This window comes from Lichenostomus cassidix, chromosome Z (genome assembly GCF_008360975.1).
Source record: "Lichenostomus cassidix isolate B80296 chromosome Z, HeHo_3.0, whole genome shotgun sequence".
In the NCBI taxonomy this organism is placed as follows: domain Eukaryota; kingdom Metazoa; phylum Chordata; class Aves; order Passeriformes; family Meliphagidae; genus Lichenostomus; species Lichenostomus cassidix.
In genome coordinates this window covers 20,227,316-20,245,254 of record NC_139511.1, presented here as the reverse complement: position 1 = coordinate 20,245,254, position 17,939 = coordinate 20,227,316, and the positions used below count along the sequence as shown (strand labels likewise).

Here is a 17,939-nt window from a genome sequence, read left to right as displayed (position 1 = left end):
CTGCAAAATAAAATACTGAGCACCAAATTCTATCAAATATGATTTAAACTTAATTAATAAATATATCCACTTTATTGATATCCATTGTCAGAAGTAGGCTCAGGAGCTATAAATATACTGAGGAAATGACAAGCTTTGCAGGGATAAACTGTGAAAAACCAACTTGATTACCCTTGATTTATCACTAAATTTAGTTTGAATCCTGTAGGTTGCGTAGATGACTGGACTGTAAATTGTCACCAGGGTATTTCCTTATGCTTTTCACACAGAACAGGGAAAGGGAGGGCTGGGGGAAGAACTGAAGCCTGAGTGATCTGCTTTGCCTCCCGGGTCTCAAGACGCAGCGTTCTCCACATTGTCCCAGACTGGAAATAAAGTGGTCTCTGAAGGCTTCCTGAACAGACTTCCATTTCAGTCCACACCCAACCCAACACATGCTTTACACCCAGAGAGCTGTCAGATGCATTGCATCTGCTGGCACAGGCCTGCTGAAAATTACCTTTTTTCTCTGCAAAGATTCCTGATTTTCTCTGCCACATTCCTTGTGGCAGCAGGGTGGCAGGTTCTGCCCCTTGGAACAAGCACTAGGAGGGCATGGGAACTGTGTGGGACAGGAAACTAGGAATGTGCATTTTATTTTTCTTCTGAAGCCTCTTTGTTTTAAAGGGCCAAGCCCTGCATATCTCCTTACCTATTGCTACTCATTACTCAGTGGCTGTAGCAAGACAGAAGAAAAATTTCCTTTCTAAAACCAAACCAAACAGGCACATTTGCTTAAGTTCCTTCTCACCTAAGAAATATATTGCCATGCTTAGGTATTTCATACCTTATGGAGTCACCTCCTTGCCAAAGATTACACTTCTGATGGATCTGGCAACTCATTTCAGGTAGGTTGTGCTGAAAAGATACTTTTGCAGGTTTACTTCAAAATCTGCTCCCAGGGTTACATGTCTCACCTGGTCAGTGTCTTTGCAATTCCCTCAAGGAAGGTGACGCAAATGTGAAAAAAGAGAACCTGGCTTTGGGGTGATTGTATTGTTGGACAGTTGGCAGTCCGCGGGATCAAAGTGGGATTGCAGCACTTGTAGATAAAAAACAAGATAGAGCAGCCCAAAATAAGTCTTGTTTTAAAATGCAGAATAAGCCAACGTCTTCTGCGTTCAGCAACAAAGGTGTAACATATAAGTGAATACCAGCTTTGCCACTATTCACTGTGATTAAGTACATCTCAGCCACTTCCATAAATTCAGAATATGTTGTGTAGTCACTAGTTCTTCCCTCTTTTCTCAGTCCTTACTATATTGTTCTTATTCCAGTTCATGCATCCATGTCTTAGAACCCTTGGTGGTTAATGTCATGGAGAAACTGCTGTATGACATCTTTTTTCTGAGGCCATGTTTTACCTCTGAGCTCAGAGATGGTGAATACCACAGTCAGGTTTAGAAAACAGTTCATATTGGTTTAATTTAGATATTGTAATGACACTGTTACCATATTTCAAAATTTCAAACTTTTGCAGAATGAGACATGGGAAGAATAAGATGTGCAACATCAAGGGAACTTTGCTATACAATACCTCTTTACTTCATGTGGAAATGTCTCTGCTCCTTTGAAATAGAGCAACAATCATTTTTCTTCACAGAACCATAGATAATGCTGTGACCTGTTGCACCCCCAGACAGTACAAAATGCTCTCTTTTTGATGGCCACAGAACTGCTATCATGCCAGTGATTCAGAACTCAAGAACACTGCAGTGATAACAACCATAACAGCTTTGAGGAGAGTTCCTTCAGCTTATGCTAGGGAAAGACATAAACTCCTTCAGATGATCCGATGGATAGACAGCATAACCACAGGCAGCCAAAGGCAATGCTATGCAGGAATTTATGCTGTTTAACATAAAATCTTGGCACTGAGTTCTTAAGAGATTAATCTTCACATATGAATTTATTGAAGGATTATACGAACATCTGCATAAATAACCTATTTGCCTCCCATTCCAGTGTTCCACTGGTAAAGTCCTTTTTTCTGTACACAGAACTGCAATAAAATTTAAGCATACTAATGGACAGTACCAGAAAATATATGTGAGTGAAAGAGGATGCCTTACAGTGCACAGACTGGACCATCTAAGCAAATGTAAATGGAAGAGACAACTTGCCCTGGAAAGGCAGCTGGCTCATTTTTATCTGTTATGACAGTTTGTTTTGCCTTTTCTTTGCTCACACAGAAGCTAAGGCCATTCTGAGAGGGTAGGTTTCATTCCTAACAGGAAGTGTGGCCTAAATATGAAGCAGCTGGTAAGATCTGATTGGTTTATGGCCTTAGGGTACCATCAATATACTGAAACAGTCCCTTTCAAAATAATACAAACAAAAAACCAACCAACCAACCAACCAACCAACCAACCAACCAACCAACCAAAGACACAGCATCACTGAAGCAATGCAGAACAGACAGCATTCTTCAAATTTCTTGCCCTTTTTCTGCCTTTTATAAAGTCACTTCAAATAAACCTTTTCCTATTGCACTGCCCAAGCAGAAAGGGCAGATATGCATAGCTAAAGTACTAATGAGAGAATATCTTCACTGCTCAGTTGGAAGGATAGGGACTCAGCTTTGCAAGATTGCACATGCAGAACATGCATGATAATGTTTGTTACTGTGGACATGAGTAAAGACAAGTAACTCCTAATATTTTTAATTTTACTGGTGGTGTCAGAGGGAGCAGTTCTGGAACTCCTGCATCAACATTCACTGCAGTTTTACTGAGAGGGAAGAATGAAAAAAACCAAAGAAGAACATAGATTTGAGCTCTTTTGTTGACTATGAGCATTGACTGTTGGCCATTGACCTCAATTTACACATGCATCTTTACAGCAGGTATTAGTATTGCTAATTTCTTGAAGAAAAACATTACTAAGTTGTTAGATATGCAATAAATATGTGCAAATTGAGCCTGATGTATAAATCTCTAAGACTAATATTTGTACTTGACCATTTCCATGTCTTGGTGTTAGTTTTCAAAACAGACCACAACTTAATTATATCTATATGTTATTTTTTACAATCATCAGAGAATTCAGTTTTGAAATTTCTGTGTAGTTTGTATCCCACATACACATAAAATAATACATGCCTATGTACACACCAAATCAGAGAAGATAACTTCTCTGAAATGGGTTTAATTGTTAGTACACTCAAGACAAAGAAACCCCACAAAACCCCAAAACCCCAACCAACCAATCAAACAACCAACCAAAAAAATACTGGCAGAACCCAACAGGGAGATATTTCCAAATTATTGTGGAAGAATCCAAGCTTCTTTAATGTTATTCTCAGTCTTTCTCAAAATTGGAGACCGATGTTCTAACAATATTCTTCCTATGCATAAAAGGACACCTCTTCTCTTGGGGGAACTCAGGTTATCTACTGGCTTCAAATGACCTGAATGCATCACAATCACAGAAGAACTGAGGTTAGAAGAGACCTCCAGAGATCATCTGGGCCAGCTCTCCTGCTCAAGCAGGGCCATGCAGAGCCAGTTACTCAGGTGTGGAATATCTCCAAGGATGGAGACTCAGTCACCCTGTCAGAAAACCTGTGCCAGCACTTTGTCATCCCCAGCAGTAAGTTTTCTTACCATCAGAGGAAACCTCCTGTGTTTCAGTTTGTGTCCATTGCCACCAGTTCTGTCACTGGACACCACTGGGAAGAGCCTGGCTCCATCATCTTTACACCCTCTCTTCAAATGTTTACATACATTAAAAAAGTTCCCCTGAGCTGCCTTCCTTTCTCCAGGCTGAACAGTCCTGGCTCTCTCAGCTCTTTCACACAGGAGAGGTGCTCCAGTCTGTGATACATCCTTCAGTCAAGACTTTCCATGTGAAAGCTCAGGGCTTTCATACTGATCATGTAAGAAGCAAATGGTTCTGTTGGGATTAGTATGGAAGATAAAAAGAGGTTCATACAAGAAAGGTAATGGTTGTGTATACAGCTGGAATAGCTCTATAACTCTGCAAGCTTTGTGCATGCTGGCATTTTATCTGTCCTCCAAGCTCTGGAATTTGTATATTTAACCCTGATTGAGGAATGAGATAATTTCCAAAGAAACGTGGTGTTAATGATGGGCTTTCAACAAGGGCTTTCAAGAAGGGCTTCCCGAAATAAGGGCAAAAATAATGGGATCCTACAAAGCTACGATTTCTAAATGACAGTTTTATTTTGTGGAGATAAACATCAGTTAGCTTACAAGAGAGCAGATGGACAGGTGGACAGCGGTGCAGGAATGATGCTACCCTGGTGTGCAGCATTGTTAGCTCTGGTAACTGCACAGGAATGAAGAATGGAGTCCTGTTTATTTACATTTGTTTTCTGCTTGAGAGACAGCCCAAGAAGTAAAATAAAATGAGAGCCTACTCAAATACCTGCTATGTTTCCCCTTAAATTGAATTTCTCATTTTATCAGGAAGCAATACTTGCACTGATGTTAGACAGGCAGCTAAAAGGTCAGCAAGTTCCCTTGGTTGCCTTTTGTCAAGGGTTTTTGACTTGTCTGTGAATAAAGATCTCCCAGGAGGAAGGCAGACCTGGATTTCCTGTCATCTTGAAGACAGCAATGAATTTGAAAATGTTACAAAAAGCATAAGGGACTTGAAACACACCTTCAAATGCTCTGCTGATGCCAATAGCTTCCCATGTAAACATGCACACAGAGTTGTTTTGGATTTGTTCTGTCAACTTTTTGTTGTGAAACAAATTGTTATACAGCTGCCTACCTTGAATACTGAATCAATCTGATGGTTTTCCATTACTGCACTAAGCTTAATCGGGGCTACAATCTCTTTGGGTTAGCTGTGGTGCTGGCACACTCACAACAGCAGTGGTGGAACCACTTTTCATTCTCTGTCATGCTCTCCTGTGACTTGCATGGTGTCTCATCCCATCCTGCTCCCTTACAGCTCTTGATACTCTTTAGAAGTGCTCAGAGTTAAAAAAGTCTTAACAGGTATCTGGGCAAAAAGAAAAAGCTTTCTCACTCATGAGGAGCATTAATCATTCCAGGGAACACATAAGTTTCTCTCCAACAGAGCTGGAGCTGCTGTTTTTTCTTATCATCTATGGGAACAGGTTTCCTGTTCTTGCAGTGTTAATAGGGGACAATTTCTTGGAATATACTTCACTTTTTGAAGCCTCTATTAGTATTTTTTGCTCACTTAGCTTAGTCAGTGAAACACAGTAATGTCTATGAACAATGTATTTTAACTGTATACATATTGCATATGGGAAAAAAAGACTCAATGGGGTGAATGAATCTGTATTTTTACATCCAGAGACCCAGCTTGTTTTCCAGTGTTACATCATGCAGCTAATAGTCTGGAAAACTATTTACTTGGTTCAGAAATTCTGTGTGATACTAAATTTACAAGTAAGAAAATGGAAGCCCTCTGTAATCAGAAAGAGACTACAATGTTCCCAGGATGCTCAGGAAGTTGCTGCATAATGACTGCTGGTAAAATTTTCACTCTGTACTCATCTAGCTGTTTACAGATACATTGTTACTGAAAACAAATTAGTGCTTTGAGGTAATTGCTGTCTTCCTGAATTACTGAGATATCTATTAAAAGTTGCTATGAAAATAAAAACAAGCAGAAATTACAGGGTTGTCCACTATTATAAATTATTCACTTTATATATTTGAGATTCCTTTTTAATTTCTTTCCCTTTGGAAAACCATGTTTCAGGACAGATTCACAGGAAAAATAGGCTATTCTTTGTTGTATAGTTTGGAAGATTTATAGAAGAAAGGAAACTCTAATTTAAACAGGAATTGGGAAAGTTTATCTTTGCTGAGAATCTAATTATTAACATTATAAAAACTGTTCAATATAGTGGAGAAATTGCTTTCTTTAACATTACTGTTCATTTAGAGTCACTTCCAAAGCTGCTTGTGGCAGTCCCAGGCAAGTCTAGCAAACAGAAATTACTGAGACCATGGAAGAATGGGGAATAACCAACAAATATGGAGGTTTGCCACTTACTTTCATCTATTTTATAAACACATAGGAACATAGAGAAATGCATAATTAAGCAAACATTTCTCACAAAATCCATAAATGGATTTGCAAAAACTCTAGATCAAGGATGTACAAGGTAATTTCATAATTTTACAAACTACAATTACTTTTACAAGGGCCAAGCCTGTGTCTTCTGGAATATATGTTCTGGAAAACCTTCGTCTACCCCTGCAGATTGCATATAATGTAAGATTATTCTATACTGAGAGCTACACTGTGTAGATATTTACCTAGAGGTGTTTACCTGATCCTTGTCTACAGTTAAGACCTTTTTACATATGGAACTTACTTTGTAGCCAGATACAACCATAAATGTATAAAGAGGTTGGCAAGAAAAAAATACAGCAGCAGAGAATCAAACTAAGTAATTTTAGATCCCTCAGCTTTCTGATTTTTTTTCTGAAGTTAGATGTTGCTCTAAAGGATGCTCACTTAGTGCCCTTTGATTTGTATTGTCTGATAGGTTACATATGACTCTAATTCACAGAAGTTATGTTCTGCACTTATTTTTTTGGTTATAAACAAAATGCAAAGCTCAACACATGCTAATGGGACTCCCACAAGAGAAAAAAAAAAAAACAAAACTGTGTAAAAGCCACAGAAGTAATTTGGTTTAATTAAATGAGGCCTAACATTTTTATTTCCCTGATGGATGCATTAACTGAATCAATAGGAATGTAAACACACTAAGGACAGAAGAGTACAAATCCAATCACGAAGTCTTTTCTTTTCAGTATTGTAATGAACAACTACAAAACAGATCACCTGGTAACACTTCCAATTAAAAATCCCAAAGACACATATCATGTACACCTACAATGAAAGCAAACACTAAATAAATATCTATTTGCAAATACAGGGGCAGGATCACTGCCACACTATTGCTGACACAGGCCAGGATGCCACTGGCCTTCTTGGCCACCTGGGCACAGCTGGCTCATGTTCAGCTGCTGGTGATCAGCACCCCAGGTCCTTTTCCTCTGGGCAGCTTCCCAGACACTCTGCCCTAGCCTGTGGAGCTGCCTGGGGTTGCTGTAACATGTGAGAGTTTGGGTGGAAGCTGCCTGAAGGCTGCAGGTGCAGAAGTCGTTTGTTTTCTGTTAATGTGAGACGTTTGGGAGGATTAGCTGAATAGCCCCTGGCAGGGGCAGGAGACTGATGCTGAGGCAGGACTATGTTTACCTTTTGCATGGGTGATTAGCAAAAGTTAAGCCGAGATGATGGATGGCGATCATCTCTGACATTAAGAAAGCAAAACATGTAACAGCTAAAGTTATACTTTGCAGCAGTATAAAACCGTGATGTTTCTGTTCAATAAAGGAGACTTTGCACGAACCAGGCTGAGCCCCCAAACCAAACGCCAACAGTAACAGCAGGGTAGGACCTGTGTAGCCTTCTCACTCGAGAGGCACTGCAGTGAGAAGCCCTCCCTGTCAGCCCCTGTGGAAACAAGCACAGCCTGAGATGTGAGGATGTTCCTCCTACCTCGTTCACACCACCTGTCCCGCAGGCAAAACCACCTCTGCCCACCCGCCTGCCACCACCACACTGTGGGATGAGTCCCCACACCTTAAAAACAATGAGCACAATATTTAAATACCTTTATAGCTGCTTCCAGTGCCCTGAAAGAGTGCCCAGTCACCAATCTGGAGGTGCTAAGAGAAAAACCAAGGCACGGCAAGTTTCCCCAAGGCACGGCAAGTTTCCCCAACAAAGGAAGAATAGTGCATGTTTTCTTGGAGGCAGAACAAAGCCATAATCTTATCCAGAGCTTGTATCAGTTGTGTCTACATGGACACCATGAAATAAGATCCTAAAAATCATTCTGGCAGTTTTGTAAACAAATAAACTATAAGATTTTATCCGTTGTATAATTTTATCTGCTCAGGTGATAGATTTATTGTGTTAATACGAAACACGACTTAAAAAAATTGTGATTGCTTGTAATCTAGCCAGTCTTGATTGTATCAACATTTTGCTGTAAGGCAAAAATGTGACTCTGAAAAATATCCTGATCTTGTGCAATCTTGAACTTACATAGAAGAGATGTTATCAGAACGTATCCAAACATTAGTTACAATTCAAAAAAAAAAAAAAAAAAAAAAAAAAGGAGGGAGAGAGGAAAGCAGAAAGGCAGAGGTGGGGGGGCAGACACAGAGGGAAGGGGAGATCTGTATGACAACACAAAACTGTGTTTATCTTCCTCAAGGCATGGACTCTAGACTATTGCTTGGCTTATAGGCTTAAAGAGGTTACCCAACATGAGATGGTGTTCTCTGCTGTGACTGAAAAATATGGTACATAATCAGGTTTCCACCAGCCTGCTCTCCCCCTACTTCAGGTCTTTTTAGAAAACAATCTAATTAATATATTAACTCAAAAAATATTTACAGCCATCTGCAGACAGATTCCTTTGTATTAAAAATTTCTGTAGCTCCATTCACTTCAGTATGGAGACTGAGTTTAATTTTGTTCAAGGCAACTCTGTAACTTGCTTCTTCGATTAGAACAAAGGTCAAAAGGGGAGCCTGACAGAGCGTGTGTCACTAGAAATGCTCAACAGTTCCATAGGAAAATATCATATTTTTAAGTGTATGAAATCCTGGTAGATAAGTGAAGAAATAATGTAAAAAATATCCAGGCCACACAGTGTGAAAGAAAGGACGATCAGCATATTTGTAAAACATTTTGTGAAAGAGTCTCTTTATCTAGAAACTATCCTCCATCTCAATATACCTGATAAAGGTCATATGTTATTACCCTTGGTGTTCCTTGGAGATGAAGAAGGGGTAAATAAGCTTTTAACCCATGTTAACATTTTTATTTTAGTTTAAAAAATTGAGATTATGCAAATGCAAGGAACTTAGAAAAAGAAAAGGTGAACTTGGGCAAATGTTCGAGGGAACCATGTTTTACCAACAGGTCTTTGAATTCTTTGTGTACAAATTCCAAACACCAACAACTTTGTTCATTGTGGTTGTCTAGCTAAGTCTGAGAACAAACCCATTGTACTGCTTTGCAAAAAGTCATCAAATTTCTCCAATGACAATGTCTTGTGTGAATGCATGTACTGTAGAGCACTGATTCAAAGCTGCCAAGTCATCACTATAACTTGGCAGAATTCTTAGTCCCTGAAGGTATTTACTCCCTCTGAATTATCAGTCTGTGGCACCTACTTTAAACATAATAATATTACCAAAATATTTTTTACTAATAGTTTAAAGGTGGTTTAACTACTAATGGTTAAAAGAGGATAGGGCTAGACTAGTGTCTCTGGTGCCCAGTGACAGGACAAGGGTCAACAGGCATAAACTGGAATAAAGGAAGTTTCATCTGAATGTGAAGTTAAAGATCTTTACTCTGAGGGTGGGCGAGCACTGGAGCAGACTGTGGGGAGAGGTGGTAGAGTCTCCTTCTCTGGAGGTCTTCAAAAGCCATCTGGACAAAATCCCATGCAACCTGCCTTAGGAGAACCTGCTTCAGCAGGGAAACTGGACAAGAGCTACCTTCCATCCAAACCAGTCTGTGATTCTGTGAAATTAGAAGAAACACAGAGTAGTTTTTGAGCCATTGTTGAACATTCCCCAAGGAAGCAGTTGTGCAAAATGGACTATCTGGTTGGTGTAGCCCCTTGCTCATAGCTCTCTACTCTGGCATGCTTGTGGCCTATTTGCTCTCTAGGTAGTTATTTGATCAGATATGTTTTTTCTCAGGCCTGTGTTTGTATTCTGCTCTCAGTGCTGCTGGCAGTGGTGTGCAAGCACCACCACCTTCAGCAGGCAGCCAGTCAGTCTCTCTGCACCTCCTCCTGCCATGCTTGCTTCTCTAGGCAAGAGAGGGATGGGTGGTGTCTGTAGCTCAGGCCACAATGTGGGGAAGATCATGAAAAGGTGTTCATGTTTACAGGCAGAGAGACTCTGTTCCCTGTGCTTTCTTAGCTTAGCCTTTGTCTATTTCATCAGTGAATGAATGCACCCTTCCCCTATCTGCAAGGAAAAATGAGCTCTCCTAGTCTTCTATCCATTGCTTCTGACAGCTCCAGCTTTCCTCCTGAGCTGTTTGGAGCAGCAAGGTCATTGGTCCTCAAAGCAGCCTGTGAGAATACATTGCTTGTTTGCAATTCACAGGCTTGATGTGATGCAGGTACCAACGCAAGGAACCCTGCATGCATGCCTCTAAAGAGTACACCAGAGGTATGGACAGGATGCTGATCTCTGTTTGCTCTCCTGTGGGCCATCCTGGGCTTCAGCCATAAAAGGTGCCATGTGGGTGTTTTCAGACCATGGCAGATGTTGGCTGACACATGACCATGCTCAGTGGTAAGCTGTGTGGGCAGCTGCATGACACCAATGTGTCCCACAGCTTTAGCTGGGCCAAGCTCAGTGTGACCTCTTTGGAGCAGCCACAGGAGCCCTGGACATCAGCAGAGAGGTGACAGCTGTGTGTGGCAACAGCTCTGTGTGCCCCTGGCTTCAAGTGCCATTCACAAGTATTGTGAAATTGTGAAATTGTAGGAAAGAATTGTAAGCAGCCAGCTTAGCACTACAGAGCTGTTCACTCACCGCTCCCCAGAGAGATGGGGGAGGGAATTGGGCAAAGGTAAGACTCATGGGCTGAGATAAAGAGAGTGTAATAGGATGGAAAAGGAAGAGATAATTAACAAAGTTACAAAACAAAGTAAAATCATAGAATCACAGAATATTCAGAGTTAGAAGGGTCCCACAAGGATCATTGAAATCCAACTCCTAGCCCTAGACACAGGACAGTCCTGAAAATCACACCATATGCCTGAGAGCATTGTCCAAATGCTTCTTGAACTCTGTCAGGCTGGTGCTGTGACTGCTTCCCTGGGGAGCTTGTCCAGTGCCCAACCACCTTCTGGGTGAAAAACCTTTTTCTAATATCCAACCTAAACCTCCCCCGTCACAACTTCAGGCCATTCCCTCGGGTCCTGTCACTGTCACCAGAGAGAAGAGATCAGTGTCTGCCCCTCCTCTTCCCCTCACAGGGAAGTTGTAACTGCAGTGAGGTCTCCCCTCAGTCTCCTCTTCTCCAGGCTGAACAGATCAAGTGAGCTCAGCCATCCCTTGAATGGCTTCTCCCTCCAGGCCCTTCACCATCTTCTACATAACCATTTCCATATTCAAAACAAGTGAAAGGGAAGTAAGAAAAATATTTGGATTGCATTCAATTGCTGCTCTCTCAATGAAATAATTTTTTTGCTATTTTTGAGAAATGGAGAATGGGATTGTCCACTCAAATGGGAATGATAGGATCAATTTTTCTTTATGCTACTTATGTGAACAAAAAAGTCTAAATCACTGTTTCGTTTAGAACCTGAAATGTTTGGTGTCTCCTATTTTCTAAGTTTGTAGATCTTTCTTTCTGTCAGTGTTTCCCACAGCGCCATCTCCCATTTGCTTTTGTCTCATTGTTTGGTCACATTTTCCCCTTCCACCTTATCTCTTCCAGTGTCCCTGTCTATGGAAGGCAAAAACCTCTGTAGAGCCCTTAGTGCTATCCTAGCCCTTTGTCCTCTCACCTGGAAGGCATGCTGCTTGTGCAAACAGTGCAGTGATGCAGAAACATTTAGCTGGCATTAATTATGCAAACAATGATATCAAATGCAAAGAGAGATAAGAATAGAAATTAAATGCAAACCGATTGCATGAGCAAACTGGAAAAATAAATCAATTCAGTGGTCTAAAAAAAGAAAATCACAAACAATGAAGGAAAATAAATTCAGCAAAGGTGCATAAAAATGTTGAAAAACAGTAATAAAACACACACAAAAAAAGTGAAAAATAAGCAAATGTATGTAGGCAGGGATAATTCTTACAGTACAAATCCTCTGTACTTTTGAGGAAGCTCAGGTGACAACATTCATGGTACCATAAAAGGAAGATAAAACTTAAGAAATAAACCAAAGGGTGCAAATCATTGTCCTATTGACTTGTGTCAACACTTGAAATAGTAAACACTACTGCACATGACAACAGCCCCTGAAACTGCATCTGTGGAAAACTACTGCTCCAGTTAGAGCAGAGAGGTCTGAGGGCAAGGTGCAAGGCTGGAGGGTGGCAGGCAGGTCGTGTGGGGCTGGAAGGTGGATGCTACAGCCTCCACAGCAGGCAGAGGCTCAGATGACCCCTTGGTCAGCCAGCTCTGGCCACTGGGATGTGACAAAGGGTGGGAGACGTGCAGGTGTTACTGTTATGCAGAAAACAGGCAAGTGCTGGGGCTAAGTGAGTGCCTAAATGAAAATCAGCTAACCTGGATAGCCATCTGGAAGGGACACTCTTGCAACAGAGCAGGCAGACAGTTGATAAGATAGAAGAAAGAGCTGGCTAGGTGCCATATTGCTGGCATGATCCATCTCTTCAATGCAAGAACACCCTGGAGATGCTGGGAGAATTTTTGACTAGTATCAAAAAACTTCTCTCTGCAGTGCTGTCCTGTTGCAGGCCTTTTTGTTCTTCCTCCTTTTTTCCAGACACCTCCAACAGATGAGGAGAATACCTCTTGTCGCACCTCCTCCTCTCTTGAAGAATCTGCCTTGCTGTGCTCTGGTTTTCACTGGCTTACTCTCAGCTTGTGGCCCCAACAGGTCTGCTGGATAGACAGAAGTCCACCCTAGCTTCTGCCCCCTCCACCTCTTCTGTTCTCCTTCCCCCTCCTCTTCTGTTGCTGAACTACAGCACATTGTTGTGCAATGTTTCTTTCATGCCAACCTCTGCCCATTCAAATCCTCTGTCACAGGGAAATCAATTGTATTTCGTCACTAATGAGAATCACGCAGGTTATGAACGTGTAGTTTCTGAGTTCAGAAACACTTTGCCCCTCCCAAAAAAGACATATTTCCCCTGGCTTCAAATACTGATAAGGAACAGAGGTAAATACTGGGTAAATTCACACAAACGTTGACTACTGAACTGAGTAAATTCTGTTGTCCAAAATGGGCGGGGACAAGCTCTGTGTGCTTGTTTATGTCTTTGATGCCACAGTGAGGAAGCCACAAATCTCTGGCTAAATATTAGGAAGTCTGTGCTTACTTGCTCTTCTTTTCTTTCTTTCCTGCCTAAGAGTAGATTGGCAATATTGTGTACTGTCTTTTTTCTGTACTTTATTTCTAATTACAGCTAGGATTTTAAAAATGCAGAAAAACTTAGCTACTTGGAAACAACCAAGTATTTTTTTTTTCTAAGGAAAAAAAATGTTGGAAAGAAAGGTGAAGATTTAAGTCTCTACTCCATACCCTTGTCAAGACTTTGTGTCCAGTCATTAGATTTGGTTCTTTGTAAAACTAGGTCCTCATCTCAGTTTATTCAGTTTTATGACTACTATAATTTAACCATAACAAGATACAAAGCACAGATGGAATATCATGTCTAAACAAAATATATTGGTATTTGTACTGTATTACAAGAAGTCCTTCTAATATAAATGCCTTGTTATTTCCACTCTGCTGTGTTTGATTTCCAGTGTTAAACTGTTTCTATGATCCATTAATACCATGTCCAAAATATATCCCAGCTAAAATATTTAGGTGTACTTTCATGATATATGTTAGTTTATACAGCCATATCTTGAACACAGGAATAGTAACTACTTAGTCTTGAGGAGTGTAAACATCCAAGAGAAATTACCTACTGTACCTGTAATTGGAGTTCTCTTAAAGGTCATAACCCTCTATAGATCCACACTTACCCTCCTTCCTCCTCTTGGGATTTGGAATACATTAGGCTTGGGATGGATTGTTTAGCTCTCTTTAGACCATAAAGAAATGATGAAGAATAAGTCACATGGCTCTCCCTGCAAGGCTTGAATATAACTGAGCGTTATAAGTTGGTCTGACAGATGGCTAGAAATAAGCTTTCCAGTAATATGACTCAAATATTGCACTTGGAGCAATAATGATCTTCAAGTTATTTCAGTTGCATAAAAGTAATTTCAATTTCCTTCTACTCTTACAGCATCTACAAAGCCTCTTCTTTTAGGAATATGAGAGTTAGTTCAGCTAATAAACAATACCACTATTTTATTGAACATCACACAAAAAAACAAAACCCAGAAATTTTCTCCTTTTTTAAATATATATAGAAGGATTGCAAGAAAAAAAATATCACCGAAGAAATAAGGTTGCTTTAAAATGACAATGATGCAATACTTATTTATCATCCTAGATGGGACTTCCATGCTTTCTGTGCAAAAGATTGCTACTTTAATTTACCTCTCCAATATTAACTGAATGAATGTAAGGGGCTAGACTAAAGTTATAGCTTTCAGTGTAGATGGCAGGTGCTGTATTATAACTCTGATTTCATCCTAAATAAACAAAAATACCCACTTTTTCACAAAGATTTTTCCCTCCCTTTGTTAAACTTATTTATTTCAGCATCACATAGTATTAAAATGCCTACATATAAAAGGTCACTCTTTTTCCTTTCAAAACATTTCTTTGTGGTTTATGTTCCCAGAGGTACACACAGAATCAACAATCGATAAGAGAACATCACATAACACTCTGACTTACCTTTGAGGAATATCATTTAGGTCAACACATTTTATCAGGGAAAGACTTTTGCAGACAATCATTTTGCTTTTAATGACATTTTCTAATCACTAGGTAGATTTTCCTTGAATAGCAATAATACAGCTCAGTTATTCAGTTTGATGCATTTTACCAGGAAAAAAAGCACTGAAAGACTTAATTCTGAGAAATCCAGCCAGGTTTTTATGAATTGAAGTGCTCCATTTTTACAATTCTGAGCATTCCTGGAGCAGATAGAGACTTGGTTTCCTAAAGGATAGCTTAGCAAGTTTCCACTGCACTGTATAATCAGTAGAACACTAACAGAATCCTAACAGTGCTATCCTGTATTTTCTTACCATCTCTGAAACCTTGAGAAATTTAGTGGAGAAAGCCAAATTCATAAATCCTGCTACTTAAGTTCAAGTGCATCTTTTAAAAACTGTTCTTTGAAGTTCAGAAAGGCTTTCTGACAATGGTATGATGTTTTTCAGAGTGGTCACAAAACAGCATTGAAGAGTTCTTTCAAAAGGCATGGTATGGGTTGCTTTGAGCAAGGCTAATGTTCATAGGCCACTGTCAAAACCAAATTCAAAAGCCACATAAAATAGTTAAACTCATGGCTTTTTCAATTTACTGAAGGACACAGAAGAGACAGAAAAACTGTGATTTTGGAATCATGTTAGTCCTGATGTATTGAGGCTATCCTATGTAATAGGAAAAAAAAATTTAAAAATATTCATTAGTAAGCTACTGTAGTACTTTTTTTTAATAATGCTTTCCTATATGATATGAACAAACAAACAAACAAACTCATTTAAGGAAAAATACAATCTCTACTAAATATCTGCTCAGTTTCTGTATTGAAGACTTTACAGGCTTTCAACTTTGTTGAAATTACGGGTTTGTTGGTGCATCATGCCTTCAAAAGCCTAATTACATCAACCACAAGGTTGTGCAACCATTCATATGCATTACAATCACGTATTTTTCATTTTATTATTCAGTATAGAGAAACAGAGCATGTTAAATATTTTATTTTCTCTTCATTATTCACAGCATAGCCCTATGCTTAGGATACATTTCTTACCATCTGTTGCATTAAAAAGAGGTTAATTGCCTCATGAACATTTCTATGCTATTAACCAGCTTATGCAAAGGATGTAAAGGAACTCTAATATAAGTATTACATTTATTCCATTTACTTCATTCTTTCTCAGACAGTGTGCAGTCACTCAGTGGAGGAAAAGATTAAGAATGCTGGATTCAACCAACAGGAAGAACACCACTCACTGACACTTCATTATGCAGCAGCACAGATAAGAGAGGGGTTGGCTGGGGCTGAAAGTAGTGTAGGTTTAGCTCTGGAAAGCCAGCTTGTGCTGTTCTTGTGAAGAAGTTGCACTGAGGAATGAGGGAGTCCAAGCAGAGCAGAGCACAGCCTGGAAATCCCATACCCACATGTAACTTCAAATCTTCACTTCATGACTTGGTTCTCCCCTGAGCCTGTGCTGTGCTAAGCATTGGCTTGAGGAGCCTGAAAGTTACTGGATGTACTTGGGCTGCTAATAAAATGTTACTTGTGGAGAAGCTCACCATTTTTTTTTTCCAATTGTGGAAACTAACTCATAGACTTTATATTGTACCATCTCTGTAACATGATATCCAGGCTTAGTTTACAGATCTGAAAGATCCCATAATGCTCATCCACTGGATGGTATGCAGCCAGGCAAAACAGAGCAGGTGACTCAAAAGGATTTGATTTGCACAGCAATAAAGAAAAAAATGATCCATGACAATTTCTTTTCTTTTTTTTTTTTTTTTTGGTCAAAAATAACCTTAACATAGATAGAAAGGAAAAGGAAAAATTACTTGTACCATAGGGACTGAGCTTCCTTTTCTTCATTTGTAGCTGTGCATGCTGGAAGTTCAGCAGGGTGCAGGCCATGGGTGTAAAGTTTAGTGCTACTGTAAATCATTCTGTGATGTATCTGGGTAAGATTCAGTTCCTGCTGGCAGTAACTGACTTGTCAATTCAAGTTTGGATGCAATATCCAACATAAGAGGTTTAAGAAATTTGGGAAAGGCACAGGAAAGAGTCTAGACCAGAGAAAAAGACTTAATGTCATTGGTAGTGCTATGAAGGCCAGTATAGATTTCATTTATCTGAATTTGTGTGGAAATCAGAATTACATAACAGGGATCAGTTGAAAATACCATAATCACCTAAAGACATTTAGCAATGAGCTTGTAAGAATAAGTTCAGTCATTAGCTGATGTCTTTTGCAAATATGCTTGTTGTGAGCATTCCCCTTCTGAAGAAGCAGATACCAAAGGATGGATGGCTGCTACAATGAACCTCTTTGATTAGCTAGGTGGCTTCAGTGAGAAGACCCTTTCCAGACATGCTTTTGGAAGATGCAAATTAAACAGAATAAGGAGGGGGCTGTGATGCTAACTCCAAACCTGACTGGTAACCTCTCAAAGTGAGGATGAGCAAGTGCCTTTTAGTTCCACGCTGTGGGCACATTGGAAACCCCCCAGGGAAGGGACAATGCCATGCAGGCCAGCTTGGGGATACTCTTGTGAAGTCCAAAGCATTTCATAACTTGTGTATGCAGACAGCTAAAGGGCCCTCCCTGACTTGTCTGAAGAATGAAGAAAGCATGAGAAAAACTTTGATAAAATTTTCTGTCAACTTGCTGGTTTAAAATGTGCCTCTCCCCATTGCATACTCTCCTAAATTCTGTAACTTCAGATGAAGAAAGGTAATTGTTCAAGGAGATGAGGCATGGCAAAAGTGATGGTGAGGGAGGAAGATACCAGCTTTCCTTCACTACTTTTATCACCTTTTTTTTCCCATGGAGAGAGGTAAGAGTAGGATCATCTCAAAGAAAGATTTTCTATTACAGACAGAAAGTAAGCACAGCAGGAAGAGAGATGTCTTGAAAAGGTATGCTTCCTTTCTCCTGGTGCAGGTGCAATTTAGGAAGTGAAACCAGAAATCATCTGTCATTTGTGGCAAAAGGCACTCAGGATCACAAAAAGGTTGGCCCTGAGTGAAAATATGTTTCCTTGTGATTACAGGATGACAAACTACACAGAGAGTACATCATAATTTATGGGTTTTTTTGAGGTTGTATTTTAAAAACATACTCTAGTGGACATAATATCTAAGACAAATGGCTCTGGCTTTGCACCGTGAATAGAATCAGCCTGCAAAGGTGGCAGTGACATAAAACTGGCATTCTAAGATATGTCCTCATAAGTCATTTAGTTCTGTTTACAAGATAAATCTTATTTTCATGCAAACAAATCTGCAGAGAACCCT

General features: G+C 39.8%; 1 long non-coding RNA gene across 1 annotated transcript in view; it reads right to left on the bottom strand.

Moving 5' to 3' along the window:
• LOC146424484 (uncharacterized) overlaps positions 1-11,529 on the bottom strand; it is a 49,697-nt gene extending 38,168 nt beyond the window's left edge. Inside the window, exon 1 of the long non-coding RNA XR_014846841.1 lies at positions 11,416-11,529. This is a non-coding gene — a long non-coding RNA (uncharacterized LOC146424484). The remainder of the gene's footprint in view (positions 1-11,415) is intronic.
• Between the last annotated feature and the right edge of the window lie 6,410 nt (positions 11,530-17,939).